Source organism: Sorex fumeus, unplaced genomic scaffold (assembly GCF_029834395.1).
Source record: "Sorex fumeus unplaced genomic scaffold, SorFum_2.1 ptg000037l, whole genome shotgun sequence".
Classification (NCBI taxonomy): Eukaryota; Metazoa; Chordata; class Mammalia; order Eulipotyphla; family Soricidae; genus Sorex; species Sorex fumeus.
In genome coordinates this window covers 59136519-59141509 of record NW_026606094.1, presented here as the reverse complement: position 1 = coordinate 59141509, position 4991 = coordinate 59136519, and the positions used below count along the sequence as shown (strand labels likewise).

The 4991-nt window shown below is 44.0% G+C and overlaps 1 non-coding gene across 1 annotated transcript; it reads left to right on the top strand.

The window, feature by feature from the left end:
* Window positions 1-963: 963 nt before the first annotated feature.
* LOC130027933 (5S ribosomal RNA) lies at window positions 964-1082 on the top strand. Its single transcript, XR_008793127.1, has one exon. It is a non-coding gene; the product is annotated as a 5S ribosomal RNA (ribosomal RNA).
* Window positions 1083-4991: the final 3909 nt, after the last annotated feature.

Genomic DNA, 4991 nt, shown 5'->3' with positions numbered 1-4991 from the left:
GGGGTGTGGGAATAGACATATAGAGTGCTAGGGATGAGACCCAGGTCAGCCACGTGGAAGGCAAGCACCCACTGTACTATCTCCCTGGCTCTGTGCAGTGCACTTTTAAGACTTAAAAAAGATGAAGCTATACATGACCCTCATTCCTTGGTTTTGTGACCAGAGTTGAGTCCACTGTCCTGCAGTGTTATTTTAACACTGATCTGAACATTCATCCAGTTTTGCCACAAGGAATACACCTCTGTACATGCCTGGGAACCCAAAACTCAAAATTTCCCAGTAGACAGGAACTCTAAGGGCCCAGCGAATCATAAATGAAGTTCTATTACTGGAGAAGGATTCTAGAGGCCACTGGACATTCCCTATTTGTGCCTTGATTGTAATTAGGTCTATTGTTTCCAAATGAGATAAAGGTAAGTAAAACAATACTTCAATTAATACAGAGTTGTTATAACTTAACAACTGACAAGACTGTATATGTAGAATAGAAACCTTGATAATGATCCAGCAATGCAGTGGCTGGTTTTTGTATTTAAGTAGCAAAACTTAAAGGTTTTATGTTTCTCCCCCAGGCAAATGAAACTTAATGATAGTATCTACATTTTAAAAAGATGTGACCCTTTACAAAAGGGAAATTCTAGAATATACTTCTTTTCTTATTCAATAATTAATTAGCTATTTTTGCTGGTTGAAATGAATTTAAGTTTTTGGTAGTTGTTCCTTTGATGCATATTATTGTCATAAAATATTTTGTGAGTGAGATATTGGATTCATAAAGTATCAAGAAGTTGTTATCAAAAACTTTAAATCTGAAAATTAGGGCGCAAAAGATTAGCACAAGATAAAATTTATATTAGGATTTGTAAACATTCATTTTAATCTTAGTGATCAGACATAGGCTGCCAAAACGCAGAAAAACAAAAATGATTGTACTTTTTTTTTTCTTTTTTATTAGTGAAAAATGTCTACGGCCATACCACCCTGAACGCGCCCGATCTCGTCTGATCTCGGAAGCTAAGCAGGGTCTGGCCTGGTTAGTACTTGGATGGGAGACCGCCCGGGAATACCGGGTGCTGTAGGCCTTTCTGGAGCGATAGCACAGCGGGTAGGGCGTTCGCCTTACAAGCGGCCAACATGGCCGACCCGAGTTTGATTCCTCCGCCCCTCTCGGAGAGCCCGGCAAGCTACCGAGAGTATTCGATATGCCAGACACAGTAACAACAAAGTCTCCAATGGAGACGTTACTGGGCCCGCTCGAGCAAATCGACGATCAACGGGAGGGCCTTTTAATTAGTGAAAAACCATGAGGTACAGTTATAGGCTTACAAATTTTGTGCTTGGGTTTCAGTTATACAATGATCAAGTGCCCATCCCTCCACCAGTGCCCGTCATCCATCCCCACGGGTCCCAGCATCCCCCCCCATCCCCCCCCATCCCATCCTGCCTCTGTGGCAGGGTATTCCCCCTTGTTCTCTCTCTCTTCTTTTGGCTACTGTGTTTTGCAAGAGAGGCTTTGAGTGGCAATCATGTTTGGTCTATCGACTACTTTTAGCATGCTTCTCCCACCCTGGGAGGACCCTGACAACACCCTTCATTTGGTACTCTCTTCTCTATCTGAGCTTCCTTTTCACCTAGAGCCTGTGGCTGGCCTTCCATTCTCGGAGAGCCCGGCAAGCTACCGAGAGTATTCGATATGCCAGACACAGTAACATCAAAGTCTCCGATGGAGACGTTACTGGGCCCGCACGAGCAAATCGACGATCAACGGGAGGGCCTTCCATTCATGGAGCAAAATTCCTGGTACTAATCTCAGCCATTCCTGGGTGTTACTCTCCCTTTTTGTTGCTTTATGTTCCCCAGATGAATGCAATCTTTCTGTGTCTATCCCGCTCTTTCTGACTCATTTCGCTTAACATGATACTTTCCATGTAGTACCACTTGTATGTAAATTTCATAACTTCATCTTTTCTAACAGCTACATAGTACTCCATTGTGTAAATGTACCAAAGTTTCTTTAACCAGTCATCTGTTCTTGGGCACTCAGGTTTTTTCCAGATTCTGGCTATTGTAAAGAGTGCTGCAATGAACAAACAATTGCAGATGTCACTTCGACTATACCTTTTTGCCTCTTTGGGATATATTCCCAGGAGTGCTATAGCTGGGTCAAATGGCAGATGAAATTCTAATTTTTTGAGAGTCATCCATACTGTTTTCCAAAAGGGTTGGACCAGCCGGCATTCCCACCAGCAATGAAGGAGGGTCCCTTTCTCGCCACATCCGCGCCAGCACCGGTTGTTTTTGTTCTTGTGGATGTGGGCCAGTCTCTGTGGTGTGAAATGATATCTCATTGTGGTTTTGATCTGCATCTCTCTGATGATTAGTGATGTAGAGCATTTTCTCATGTGCCTTTTTGCCATTCGAATTTCTTCTTTGCGAAAGTTTCTGTTCATTTCCTCACCCCATTTTTTGATGGGGCTGGGTGATTTCTTCTTATGCTCGTACGCTGGCATCTACTGCATCCATTGAAGACCTTATGGTACAAGCGCGAAAGATCAAGTACGACATCATTGGTCTGACCGAAACGAGAAGACATCAATCCCATCATGCTGTTTTCGACACTGGAGAAGAACTGTTCCTTGGAACATGTGATAAAAGAGGCGTCGGTGGTGTTGGTATCCTTGTCAACACAAACTTAGTCACGAGCATTGATTCATTCGAATGCCTAACAACCCGAATCAGACGATTACACTTGAATAAATGTGGCTCACTACCGGCAGTTTCTATCTTTGTTGTCTATGCACCAACATCCAGTTATGGTGAAAGAGAAACTGAGAAATTCTACATGGAGCTGGAGAAGTTCTATAAAGAAGATCACACCTTCTACAAGATCATTGTCGGTGATTTTAATGCCAAGATAGGACCAAGAAGATCAGTCGATGAACTCCACATCGGAACCCATGGCCTGGAATGGAACGAACAGGGTGACAGACTGTCTGAGTTCATCATGTCAACCAAAACCTTCCATGGTAACTCACAATTCCAAAAGGCTGAACCTAAATGTTGGACATGGGAGTCTCCCAATGGACGGTTCCACAATGAAATAGACCACATCATATTCAATTGGCGGTTTTGCCTAACCAATGTTGCTGTTGTCCCAAAATTCCTAACGGGATCAGACCACCGTCTTCTTCGTGCAAAATTCTACCTCACAGAACGAGGAGAAAAGAATGCAAGGTTTAAGAAGAGGACTCCCAGAACAACCACCAACTGGGAGCTCTTTGGCGCTATTGCGGCAACATGGGAAGATGCCGTCATTGACAACATTGATGAGGAATACGATCGAATGATTCAGCACCTCCATGATTGTGCAAGGAATGCCAAGAGAGAGATAACCACAAAAAACCGTCTTTCTTCGAACACTCTTGAACTTATTCGCCAACGTGGCTTGGCACGTGCGTCAGGCAACCACAAGCGAACATCCGAACTGGCAAAACAGTGCAGAGAAGCCATCAAGGATGACCTCAAAAACAGGAGAGCAGCAGTACTGGTAGATGCAGCAGAAGCTAGGAAAAACATTCGTAATGCCCGCCTGTCCTTCACCAACTACAAAACCAAGATGACTGCCCTCCGACATCATGATGGATCTATCACATCTTCCAGAAGGGCAATGGAGAAGATTATTCATGACTTCTACTCAGATCTCTTTAATAGCCACATCCACTTGCCCACATACCACATACCACATGATGGATATGTCGTTCCCAATGTTCTCCCTTCCGAAATCCAACATGCCATCTCGTCGGTAAAGAAACAAAGAGCACCTGGCCCAGACAAGATCAGACCTGAACACCTGAAGAACTTACCATCAGTACTCATCAATACATTGGCTCGGCTCTTCACACGCTACCTGTCTGAATGCAAGGTTCCATCCCAATGGAAAACCAGCAGGACTGTACTACTATACAAGAAAGGAGACATCCACGACATTGGCAACTATCGCCCAATCTGCCTATTGTCTGTCATCTACAAACTATTCACTCGAGTCATCCTGAATAGGATTAGCAGAACACTAGATGAAGGACAACCATGTGAACAAGCTGGATTCCGAAAAGGATTCAGTACCATCGACCATATCCACACAATAACCAAGCTCATTGAGGTATCTCGGGAGTTCAAGATGCCACTCTGTCTAACGTTCATTGATTTAAAGAAGGCCTTTGATTCTGTTGAGACGGAAGCGGTCATGGAAGTCCTAGCCAATCAGGGCGTACAAACTCAATACATCAGGATCCTTCGTGAGCTCTATTGCGGATTCACTACCAAAATCTCACCATTCTACAAAGAAGTAATCATCCATATCAAGAGAGGGGTTCTGCAGGGTGATACCATTTCACCAAAACTCTTCAGTGCCACCCTCGAGAACATCATGCGATGACTGGAATGGGAAAACATGGGAGTGAAGATAGATGGTCGGCAACTACACCACCTCCGCTTTGCTGATGACATCGTTCTAATAACACCAAACATCAACCAAGCGGCACAAATGCTGAACGACTTTGACCGTGAATGTGGAAAGGTCAGACTACAGCTGAATCTTACGAAGACAATGTTTATGAGAAACAGCCTTGTTCCTGATGCTCCATTCGCTCTCAACGGAACCACCATCTCCGAATGCAACAGTTATATATACCTAGGTCGAGAAATCAACATGATGAATGACCTGGCACCTGAGTTGCGCAGGAGGAAGAGAGCGGCTTGGAATGCCTTCAAGAGCATTGAAGAAATAACTAAAAGGACAAAGAACCTCCAGCTACGAGCACATCTCTTTTATTCCACTATTCTTCCTGCATTAACATATGCCTCAGAGACCTGGACCCTACAAAAACAGGATGAGAACGCTATTCGGGTCTCTCAAAGAGGAATCGAAAGAACTATGCTTGGAATATCACGATTCACTCAAATGAGAGATAGAATCCGGAGTTCTGATCTTC